General features: G+C 39.3%; 1 long non-coding RNA gene across 1 annotated transcript; it reads left to right on the top strand.

Moving 5' to 3' along the window:
• Window positions 1-1,967: 1,967 nt before the first annotated feature.
• LOC122861873 lies at window positions 1,968-10,062 on the top strand. The gene is made up of 2 exons (XR_006374591.1): window positions 1,968-3,831; window positions 9,644-10,062. It is a non-coding gene; the product is annotated as an uncharacterized LOC122861873 (long non-coding RNA).
• Window positions 10,063-13,210: the final 3,148 nt, after the last annotated feature.

The following is a 13,210-nucleotide window of genomic DNA, read 5'->3' on the forward strand; positions in this document are numbered from 1 at the left end:
CAGTAAAAACAGGAAGTGATGTCATATCTCCATGTAGCTCTGTCCGGTTAACATGAAACTTGGGCCAGTAGTTTCCTGTTCCCCACCAAAGCTCTGTGCACAATATGTCTCCAATCGGCCGCAAGATGGCGCTTTTATTGGACAATCATGAAACTTGCGAACACACTTTTCCGAACTCCTCCTTGGCAGTGAGTCCGATCCGCACGAGACTTTGCACATAGAAGCAAGTTACAAAGGAATAACTTCCTGTAGGTTGCAGTAAAACAGGAAGTCATGTCATACCTCAAACAGTTAATTTGCTAAAATTATTTTTCCAAACTACTATTTTTGACCTGAATATTTTTAAATCCCTGTGCTGCTCTACACCTGTGACTTGCGTCGCGCCTGTGGGCCTTCAGGTCCAACTTGCATTTGCAATAACTCATGAACGCATTGAGATAGCAACCTGAAATTTGAGACAAGAGTTTTTAAGGAGTCTTAAAGCGTGTTGCGCTGCACCACTAGGGGTGCCACTAATATGAAAAGTTTATATATACAAATGTACTGTAAATTTCACATTCCAAACTTCAAAAAATTACCCTTACATCCTACAAAGCTGAAAGTTTTTCAGCACATCCACTGAAATGTGGCAAAAGTTTGCCTCGCTGCAGCCTATGGTCAATTCAGAAGTCTGTCATGCTATATTTTTCAAAACATGCTAAATCAATTAACAACAGATCAAAACAATCCATTTGGTTTTATTAATCAAAAGCTCAAAGCAAATGCTCTTATAGAGTAGAAATTACCCCTATCTTGTTATTCCCTATGTCCCAGCCACCTAAACCTGTCCAACAATCAAACAAACTTAAAAAGTAACAAAGAATTCAAAAATCAGCAATCAAAGAAAAAGAAACCAGAGTGGCAGGGAGCAACCACGGTGGAAAGCCCCAAAAAGCCTTCATCTGTTTCTGTCTGGCCTTTTTATACATTGTGCAAAGGGACTTGCCCATCGTGTGTACGTTACATCCTGCACAAACATTCGGAAAGTCCCCCCTTACACCCTCCTTCTTACATTTCCTGTGGAAATAATCCAGCTTGCTGACTCATGATGATTACATATGTGTACCTGAGTATATCAGTACATGAATATACAGGTTTATAAGTAGATGATTATAAAATTGTATATGAGTACAACTATATAAGGGTCAATGAGCATATAAAAGGAAAAATGGTAAAATACAACCAGGAGTATATGGAAAACAAAGTAAAACTTGACTTAACTTGGATTACTTCATAACTTGAGTACATAAGAATAATATAAGAAAAACTAAGTTTTAAAAACGTAACTTTAAAAACATAACGTTTACATTACAAATTGGCACTATTACAAGTATTCTGAATTAGCTATTAGCAGTTCCTGTTTGCACTATACCCATGGATGTACAGACCACTATTACTGGATTACTTGGATACTGAAGAAAACTTAAAAATGAAAAGATTCTCAGGTAACTTCTGAAGCACCTAGGATGGATGGACATCAGAGATTATAGCACCCTTTAGAAGTGTAAGTCACACTGAATGATATCAATTTGTGTTTCATGTCTGAGTGTTCAGATTTGACAGATTTGTATTCCTTCTCTGTAAAATCTTTGACTCAAATTCACCTTATGCAGTAGCTTTGCCTCACGTATCTCCCTCAATGTCTCCCCTTCAACTCTCCTGGGCCCCCGTAGGGAGGCTTTAGGCTTTCTCTTGTGGCTTTGTCCTGTGGAATGTCCATGTGTATTACGGACCATATCCTGTAATTCCTGATGATTAAAATGCTGTCCGGAATGATGAATTAAATTACAGAGGGGCACTGTAAATATTTTATTCCCCACCTCCCCCTGTAATGTTAATCCTGTCCAAATGCTTAAGGGAGAACAGGTTCAGTAGTATGATCTCAGTCTTCTTAGTTGTAGTATCAAGGGTGAGTAATGTGACTCAGCTGCTGTAAGTTACATTGTATGCCCTGCTAGCACATTGTATCAAATTCTGGTATTTTTCAACCTGGGTCTTATTCTCATAACTGTGGCAATTCTGACTATGGATCATGTTAACTTGTAGATCCTCTGTACCTCTACAACCCCTTGCAAAAGCAGAGGTTCGACAACATGTAAGGGCAAGCAGTACAAGCCTTCCAACCCATTCCAAATGATTTGAAACACCTGTCTCTGAGTCCAACCAAACATAAACACAAGATTAGGTATTGTAACTAATTGCATAGGGATCTTCTTCCAGGGAGTCCATTATCTATTTAAATTCAGGTATTTTTCCAGCGGGAAAAAGATCCAAAATGGGGCTGGCTAACAGAACTCAACTGTACAACCCTAACAAACTCTTACAAAAATGACTTGTGATTTTTTTCTGATCTGTTCTTTGGTTAGGTTTATAAAACTAAAACCACTTTGTAACCTAAGTTAATATAACCTTAAACAAATAAATATATTGCAAGCAAATTAAATAACATTAGTAATGAAGTTAATTAACATTTACAATAGTGCAATATTCATACATACAAATATTTTAGACTTACATATTTCGTAATAAAATTAAGTACTTTAGGAGGACTAGCACCTGAATACAGGTCAATTGTTAATTTAATCTGAACCGCACCCTATAATGGTTCACCTCACTTTACTACAGAGGCTAAACTTGACCATGCCTGTTGCATGTAGCTTCTCAATTCAAGCTGGGGAACGAAGATGGCTAACCACCCTTAAGAGAATTCACGATGGATAGGTGTCTGCCTCTGCAAGAGCAACCTACACTCCAAGGATAAGGACACTGATTCATACACCTGAATCATGGCAGGACTAAACCCTCAGTGCTGCAACACGCAGTGTAACTCATTTGGACTTGTAAAGGACTTAATAAAAGGACTGATTGTGTAATTTAAGTTTATTGATCATATATCTTGTTCTGTGGAATTTTTTGTTTTGTATCTTTGCTTCTGTATTGTATTTTATTTTCCATTTACTTTGTGCCGAATTTGTAATGCAAATGGTTTACTGTAAATTCTAAACTTATGTACTGGTTAAGTATCTAAACTAGAAGGAAGAACTAAACTCTTAAATAGGCCTAACTAAGATAAAATGAGAACTTAGAGCTGAGTCAACTCAATGAAAAATGAGAAACTAAATAACAACTAAAGGTAACCTAAGTTGAAAATTATCTCTTGAACTCAAATAGGTTTAAATCAAAGCAAACTGAGAAATACTTATTTTTCCTGAGATTTGGGTTTTATTTTGGATGGTTTCAAGTAGGCCTGGGCCTTCACTTAAATGCATTAAATGCAAACCGCCATGAAAACACATAACAAATACGCCCCGGCTCATGAACAGCCTATCATATCCCTTGATTATGGAGCGTGCTACGAGTGACACGCAAACAGCCAATCAACAGGTGTTGTTCGGTTGCACCATTGACATGTGACAACAACAACAGAAACAGTGTGGAGTGCAGACGGTCAGGAAATTGTTTTTAAAATTTGCTGTGCAGCAAACTTAGCGGTTCTAGCACAGGAGCTTTGGACGGCCGAGAGGAGGAGGTTTTCAGGAGCGGGGCGTGGGGCCACAGCGGGGAATGTTGACGGGCGCAGGAATGGGCCCCCCAAACGGAGCCGGCGAGCAGGCAGCCTCCCAGTGAACACAGCCTGACCGGGACAGACGGAGGCCAGTTTGCGACAGGGAATACACTACCGATGTGATTTACAATGACGCCGACCAGGACTCCGGGGACGACAAAGTCACGGCGGGGGCAGGAGAGGCGTCAAGCGGGAGAGGAGCGAGAATGAGGTCGGGCATCAGAGAGGTAGCCACACCAGAGTTTGTTTGTTGGAACAGTGGAAAGACTAAGACTGTTTTGTGGAGTTTTACTTTGTTTCTGTCGAGTTTGAACGAAGTGTGTTTACAATGAGTTAACAAGGCAGTTAAACTGGTCTTAGTTCGGTAAAAGACTTGAATTCAGAAGGTGTATGGTTATATTTTCCTGTTTCTGAATGTTTTAAACTCTTACGTCTTAAATTCTTACACATTGCATCTTTTAAAATAGGTCAGTAAAAATTATCAATAATTATCGATATTGACTGATATGAAATGAGTAATAGATTTTTCAGCTATTTCGCCCAGCTCTAGTTTCAAGGGATTTAAATGCACAAGTGTGTGAAATGTGTGATCTGGTACCAATTTATGTGTAGGTCTACTACTAATTGTTCACATACAGTACATAAGCCTGCAGTTAAAATGTATCCCATGGTCTGTGATTCCTGAGTTGTACTTATAAACTGCTCATCTGAACCTGTACTCAGGTCCTAGCTATCTGTAAATACCTACAGTGCTACAACTTGGTTAGGGTTAGGTAAAGACTGGTTTTGGTTAAAAACAGAAGTCAACTCGTCCTGTCTCATTGAATAGAAAAGATCCTTGTACAAGATATGTTTTGATCCACCAATGTTTTAATAAATGCCAAATTAAGAAATAGCTTCTCTCCAGATCTTTCTTTTGCAAATAAACGAACGCGCTGACAACTGTACTGTCAGAGAGTGCTTTCCATTTGGCTTACGTGGCTACCCACTTCCCTCACTCACATCTCTTCCTTGCGTCTTAGCTCTTCTCAGTGGGGATCTGAGCGAGAGATGCAAGTGTCGTGGGAGACGGAATAATAATAATAATAATTTAAGTTAAATACATTGTAAAATAAATTTCCGATGGAAATCTTAAATAAAAACAACTATGATTGTTGCAGACAACCCCACCTAGGTTATGGAGTCTGGGTCTCCAGGGATACAATTGGCAGTTATTTTTAAAATTGGGGGAAGAGCAGCATAGGGATTCCAAAGACACAACAACTTAAATAGTTTAAAAACTAACTTTATATTATTACCTTAAAATGTAGTCCAAAAATGTAATAAACACACAAATAATTAAAACTAGATAAAAAAAAATTAAATAAGCCTAGACTAAAATGATTTCAACCAGAGCTAAGATAAGTAAAAGTCCAATAATTAAATAAGAACCCACAAGCAGGAGGGGAATCTAAAAGTCAATTAAAAGAGGGGGGGGGGGGTTCAAATACTCAATGTCTGTTAGCGTCTATCCCTTCTGTGAACTGCAGGCAGCTCCCCAGTCCTGTCTTCCACCCTCATCCTTAACACCGGAGCACCCCAGGGCTGCCTTTTGAGCTACCTGTTGTAATGAAAAGAACTACCTGTAGGAAGTAGAGGACCTGACCCGCTGGTGTCAGGACAAAAACCTACTCCTGAATATCAGCAAGACTAAGGAACTGATAGTGGACTTTGGGAAGAAGCAGGGAAGCAACTACGCCCCCCTTATCAACGGGTGCTTGGTGGAGAGGGTGGACAGCTTCAAGTACCTTGGTGTCCACATCACTAAAGCAGTCAGAAGACCTGCAACTATGTGTAGTTGAAGATGGGTTTCAAATGAAAGGAAAAACCAAGTGCAATTGGCAAATGTACAACATCTTGTCGCTCAGGTGATGCCAAAATCTTGCCAGTGGGGCAAATGTGTTTGGAATCATGCAAATATTAGGATGGAGATACCAACAGACAATTAAGAATTAACTAACCAGTAGTATATTTGGTCTTGACCATGGACACAACTTGGGATTACTCCAAAATATTTACGCTTGGGCCACACTACCTACCTCTGTCTACCTGTGTGTGGGGGCTGTCTCGCTGAACTGCTGTGGCTTGCACACGTGTGTTGTTTCCACGGGGACAGCGGTACCACAACACACATGTGCTGCTCAGGTAGGCAGTGCGGCCCGGCCGTTAGTAAATGCCACGTCTTTTGGTGCGAATTGCAGAATCACACTGTGGAACCCCCTCCAAGGCAGATGTTTGGTAGAGAGGGCTCAGGTTTTTCACATCACCAAGACCACACTTGTTCATTAGCACCTTCTCCAACTTGTAGGTGGCCTTTGTTGCTAGAGGGGGACCGAGAATAACAAATACATAAAAGATGACGAATGCATAGCAGCTGAGAGTATATTACAGGATTCTAATAAGAGTTGTTTATGTATAGTGTTTATATGTGTAAGAGAGGTGGAGCTATGTAAATAGAACAGACTTAAATGTTAACATTTTAAATGTTAAAATGTCTGTACTTCGACCATTAAAGTTGCAAGATTTCATAGAGGATGCATGGCATGGAACGTTAGCGTACTGAAAGTCTAAAATTTAACGATAAGTTTACTGTCTGTGTACAATGACTAATGAAAGGGTTTACCACAGCAGTAACATCAGTGTGACAGGAGTATTGTCTTTCCACAATTATATTGTGCATACCTGTCTGTTAACATCATAGACGTTTACAAAGACAAACTAAGAATTTGATCTCTCAACATACCTTTATTCTTTCTTTTGCTAAGTGTTCTTTTAGACAATTGTGTGGTCACAGTCCTTTGCTGCATCTTTTTTTTTTTTTTACCGTGCCCTATTAAAAACTAGCATTACCCGCCAATGTGGCTGGAAGGTGCGTAATTCTACATTCCAAAGCAAAATAATCACCTGCTTTTGGTTAGCTAATTTTACACCCTCCCGGGAAAGCACATCTGCCATTCCGATCTACATATAATTCCTTACCATAGCTATATTGATGCACATAAAATAATAATAATCCGATGGATTTCTCTCAGGGAATAAGGCCAATATAACATTACATGCAGTAACGTTAGCTAGCCAATACATGTTGTCTCAGAGCAAAACAGTGATGCATATGAGGACATTATGACCATAACAGAAGTAAATGGGGACAATGAGACGGTAAACCAAGTGAAAGAGAGCCTCGGTCAAGGCCAACAACTCTTTGCAGGAATGATGATAGACAAAACACTTCCAGATAGAAAGTGGAGCTACCTGCAGTGTCATCCCCATACATTTCCTAAACCCAGACACAAGAGCTGGAACACACAGAGAAGGTGCTTGTGATGTATAATAATAAGACCAGGTTATGTCCGCTTGGTAAATTTAAGGTCAAGGTCAGAAACCCCAGAAACAATAAACTGTACAGACTGGAGTTTCAAGTGGTGGACCAGAATGGCAGCATTCTTTACTGGGCAGGAAGGCCAGCGAAGCCATGAGGTTAATTAAAGTACAGTACAAGAATATCCTGGCCATTGACAGCATAGTGAAAAAAGAACTGGATCGTGTGACAAATGAGGAAAGATGTGACAAACACATGACGAGTTTGAAGATAGGGAAGATTCTCACAGGGTGGCTACAGAACACAAATTACATTACAACAGACATTTTGCACTACCACTCATTCCAGGAGGAACTGAGTTTCCAGGATGGCATACTATGCAGAGGAGAGATAGCAGTGATACCTGATGAACTCAGAGCTGATATCACTCGTCGTGTCCACTCCTCTTATCTTGGAGTAGAAGGATGTCTCAGGCGTGTGAGGGAATGTGTATATTGGCAAGGGATGAATGAGTACATAAAGACTTTCATCTCCAAATGCGACATATGCAGGTCAGTAGTAGTAACAAAGAAAGACACTACCCCCTCATCATATGGCATGCAGACCCTGGGCCAAGGTGGGTATAGATTTGTTTTCCTTTAATAACAAGGACTACTTGATAACTGTAGATTAATATTCTAACTTTTGGGAGATAGATTATCTACCGGACACTCGGAGTAGCACAGTAATCAGAAAGCTAAAGGCCCACTTTGCACGACAGGGGATACCGGATGTATCGAGAGTTTCAGTGATTCAGCCAAATGTGGGAATACAGGACATCCTTGCCTGGATACGCTCAGAGGAATGGGAAAGCTGAATTGGCAGTAAAAACAGCCAAGCGTCTCATGCCGAAAACCATAGCTGCGGGACAGGATCCATACTTGGCTATACTGGACCATTGAAATACACAGAGCCAAGGTCTTAAAGTGATCATATTATGCTTTTTGGCTTTTCCCCTTTCCTTTGTTGTGTTATATATCTTTTTGTGCATGTAATGGGTTTGCAAAGTAAAAAAGCCCAAAGTCCACTCCAATGGAGTTACCCTCTCCCACAGAAAACACTGCTCCTGAACTGCCTGAACTGCTCTATAGGAAAAGTGCAATGAGATAACTTCTGTTATGAATTGGCGCTATATAAATAAATAAAATTGAATTGAATTGTAGTCCTGCCTTTACTTCCGTAACGTATCTACTTCACAATGTAACATGCATCATAATGCATGAATTGAGAGGTTTCCACAAGTACACCTAAATATGAAATTAAAATAACGCTACATACCCTCCAGGCAGTCAATAAACTAACATTTCGGTTGGCCTTGAAATACGATAGAAACCTCTGATGTAGAGACAGTTCACAGTCAAAACATTACCTATGAAAGTTAAATTAGCTACAAATTAATAACTTACCACTCTGAAATGTCTTGCTCAAGTCTCGGTTGTGAAGCTCGTTCAGGTTGTTGGAACATGTACAGCTGAACCGTAATGGCTGAACCGAAGCCATAGTTACCGGCTGAAGCGGCTTTGTTTTGGATCACACTACCTTGCTCGTCAGGACCCGCCCTACTCTGCTTCTGATAGGCTAAGTACTACGCATGTGCAACTCCCAACAAAGATCGAATAGAAGTAAGATGCTTCACTCTAAAACGGCGCATTCAAGACACGGGGTGAAAAGAGGTGCTGCAGCAATGTGCAGTATGAGCAAAAATATGGCGTTTTTTGACTATTATGCCTTTTCCTATAGAGCAGGTCTAGATCGTACTCTTAACATCATAATATGACCACTTTAATATGAGCCCGGCACAGAGACTTCTAAGTAGGAGGACAAGGACCCTTCTTCTTACCAAAGACACTCTGTTGGAGTCAGTAACAACAACACACAAGGACTGATACACATTAGACGGAGACAGGAAAAATACAACAACCGCACAGCGAAGGACATGGACTCTCTTAAAAAAGGCGACTGTGTGAGAGTTCAGCCTTTTGAACCACATAAGGTCTGGAAAGCGGCAAAAGTGATTAAACCTGTAAGCCATAGACCTCATGAGGTGGAACTGGAGTCAGGAGGTGTTCTGAGAAGGAATCATCGTCACCTTAGACACAACCATTGCATGTCTGCCACACCTACACAAACAGGGGCTGTGGTACAGACACCAAGGGAGCAAGTGATAGACCAGGGTCAAGCGGGAGACCAGCAGACTTTCACTACCAGGTCGGGTCATCAGGTTATCAGACCACGCTACCTAAGACTTTACACAGTGAGGACAGTTTGAATTCAGGACTCTTGCAAGGACTCTGAGAAAACTGTCAAGTAAAAAAATAAAATGAATGAAAAATAAAGGGGGAAAGTGTTTGGTTAAAGTGTTTTGGTTATGTTTGGTTTACAATTTTTATTGTTCCCTCCAGATGTGCCAGAGATCAAATTTATGAAGGCTCTTAATCCAATACTTTTTTAAAAACATTTTTTCTTCAGTAGTTTACAGTATGTTGGCTAGTAACGACCTTTTAACAAAACAAAGGCATATGGCATAATAATGTTAATTGTGTATTGAGCATCGGATAAACAAAAGCATTGATACAGACTGAGACGTTTGGTATTACATTTGCAGGGTTAAATTATCTATGATGTATGTATATATTTAAAAGACTTACTGCGTGAACTCTCTGAAGAAGAAGACGTCTCGGAGCTGCTGCTGCTGCTGGTACTGTACTGTCTCTGCCACCACCTGGGCCCACCAGGACTTCTCTGGATCCATTTTCGACCAACAACCGGGGGATTTCTCAACACCGGCGCTGGGTGCGCTAAGGAGCTGCTTGTTGGACGTTCGTCAAGTACCAAGAAGCTGTTCCCCTGCTCTGGAGCTTCGTCAAGTTGAATCATTCTGTATTTCTACTACTTTGTAGCTTTGATATTTTGTCATCGTTGATTGTATATTGTCATTCCATTTCTCTACATTGTACTAATTTCTGTACTTTGGATATGCTCACCTGTTACATGCCACGCCCTAGATGGATCCCCCATCTGTTGCTCTTTCTGAGTTTTCTGATAAAGCTTTTTTGTTTCACCAGGATTCCTTGCTTTTTCTTCCTCTTCCAGAATTGTGAGTACATTTGAGTGAAACACATCCTTCATGAACCAGATTTGGAATGTAAATTCCTAAATCACACAAAGTCCCCACATATCTTGAGCCCAAGATGCACATTAAAACAAAATTAGCTATTGAGTCTGTACTTCTGGGAAATATTTTTTTGATTTTATACTTGTAGAGAGAAGGTGAGGGTGAGTCCAATAAAGTCTAATGGAGCCAGCATTGACCATTTAAGTACAGTAATTGCAGTTTAAGGCTTTTTAGTACTGGCATTCAGACATCAAAATCAGTGGCGATTGTGATTTTATTAATACATAGAATGGCAGTATTTGTTCTAAGGTGAACCATTAGTAGCTTGTGGTTCTTTTTCAGAACAAAGACGAAAGAACAACACAGGTGAAATTTACTTCCAGTCTGGTCCTGCTGTACTCCACAACATTACAACTCTAGGCATTAACAGTTGCTGACAAGATATGCAGGGTGTGATGCATAACGCTGAAATATCAACTCAGCAAAAATGATCTCCTCCCCCTCCAGTATGAGTATTAATGATCTTCATACTGTATACAGCAGTGCTTTTTAAAACTAAATAAATAATACTGACAATGTAAAAATTAAAAACCAGCAGAGCTAAAAGTCAAAACAGATCAAATACTAATACATCAAATACAGAAGTAAAATATATTTAAAGGACCAGTGTGTAGATTTAGAGGGATCTAGATGGAGTGGGTCCTCTTCTATGGACTCTGCCACGATTCTACAGTAGCCCAGAATGAACAAACCAAACACTGGCTCTAGAGAGAGCCTTTCGCGTTTTTTTGCGAGGTTCTCCTACACGCTTAGAAGGGGAGGGTAAGGCAAGGGGTATTCAGTTGGTTGCAATCTGCAACCTCACCTCTAGATGCCACTAAATCCTACACACTGCTCCTTTAAGGGAAAAAAGGATAAAGCGTAAGGAACATTGCATATGCTCTAACAATCTGAAAAGACCATTAAATGGCCATTGCATGTACATGAGTGTAAGAAGCAATTTCCAATTTTTTATGTAAAAACACTAATTTTGCAAACCTTACACTGAAGGAGATCTTCAACTTCAGTTCAGGACAGCAAAGGCCTTCACCCTTGGTTGAAGGATTGAGTTCCTACCTGATGATATGAAGTTGTGCTCCAGTCCACAAATGATCAGCATATTAAATGTATATTAACTCTGTAAGGTTTTGGAAATTATAAATCACTCATATATGAATTTCATAGGATAATGTGTAAGAGCAGAATGTAAAACTGTACATCTGGCCATACTGTGTGAATCTACTCTCTATTAACCTATGTTAGCTGTTCATGATGTATCAGAGTTATTACTGTGTCTGAGATGATTTCCTACTGCAACATCAAGTCTGAAAACACCACATGGACTTTTTCCAGGCACTGCTTTATTTTCACACAGTTGAGTTAGTAGTCACGATACAATATGAGCAACATTTACAGAGAATGGCATTGTACACAATAGATGTGTTTATATGGCTTGAGTTGAATGCAATCCATAGCATTATGCCAATCATTAATAATTAGTACAGCGAGCAACCTTGCTCTCATGTTCACATGATCATGAACATGAACATGTTTTTTGAGGTTGTTGGGCTGGAAAATACAGCATTTGAAAGTAAGTCTTTAGCTACTTACAACGAGGGGTATGCAATATAATGTCTGACATGTACAGGAGTTACAGAGCAAGTTGTGAGAACACTTGAATTAATAATTGGAGTTGCACTTTACAAAGGCTGAAAAGCCATATAAACTATTCTTTTGAAGCCAAGACAGAAGAGTGTTGAAGCTGGGGGAACTGAATACCCTATAGGAACTACTGGACTATCCTACAATGTGTAGGCAGAAGCCATCAATGCTAACCCTAAGACACAGCTTTGTCAAAACGTGCAAAAGTCTTTTTAACACTATAATTAATATAGTCAGCAATGTAGCTACAATATTTGGGCAAAGAAGCTCTGAAAAACAAATGGTGCTTGAATTTATTATGCTGTAAATAACCTGTGGTATTGTAAATATGAAGCATATTCAATTTGTAATTTTGATTTATTTCTCCAAATATGAACAAATGCATTCAGTACACAAAACTATGCTTAGAAGAGCAATATATTAGACCAAAACTATATTAAAATGTAATCTGCTATATTTAAAAGCATTGTCATGATGAGAAACATTTTGCAACCCATGTATCTACAGAATTTCCTTTTGGTACAGAATCAACAGGTTTACCAAGCCTGCTTTAAATGCTACAATAGAAGAACATTTGCACACGTTCCTTGATCTGAATTAGTTTTTGCTACTAACTAGCATTAAAAGAATAACATGACTGGAAGCAGCAAAACCTATTGAAGGGTTTTACTACTGCATAGGCGGGGACAGGTAAGAGGGACGTTTGTGTGTTTTGGCTGTAGAGACTCAAAGCTTAACCATACTCTGGTGGAGTGAAACACTTATGTGTGATGATCACTATTCTTTACAGTGACTGGATACGTTTCCAATGGCCTTGCAGTGTGTGGACAGAGTTTACACTATGAATATTTAAACTGGCCTACTTTAAATTCTCAATTTAAAAAGCTGGTATTTTTGGCTGGTAGAAACAAATAAAGGCATCCCTAATAAAAGCTGGGTTAAAGAAAACACACTGAGGGACAGCTGAGTTACCTGTACTGTAATGGGACACATAAATTCAGTATTCCATTGATAAAGTACATTTCTACAGAAGTAATTTCATAAGTTCAAAAACAGTCATGTCAAACTCGCCACTCTGCTGCTCTGTTTCAATAAAAGTAAGTCATATTAACTTAGTGTTTTTATTGTCATACTTTAATTGTAAGCATAACACATTGTTTGTGTTTAATTTAGTTTCCTTTTATATTTTCTGTCATTGTATGTCCATGTCTCATGTTGGATTGAATTTGCGTTTTTTGATTTTGTTTTTTTTTGTCTTGTTTTGTGAATATTCAGACAGTGTGTTATGTGTTTTATAACATAATATAATTAAATTAAACAGAAATACTGTGTCCACTCACTAATTCATTCCAATTGCTTCTACTGGTGTTCTTTTGTTCGCTGTTAAGCTACC

The sequence above is a fragment of the Siniperca chuatsi genome, linkage group LG15, assembly GCF_020085105.1.
Source record: "Siniperca chuatsi isolate FFG_IHB_CAS linkage group LG15, ASM2008510v1, whole genome shotgun sequence".
NCBI lineage: Eukaryota > Metazoa > Chordata > Actinopteri > Centrarchiformes > Sinipercidae > Siniperca > Siniperca chuatsi.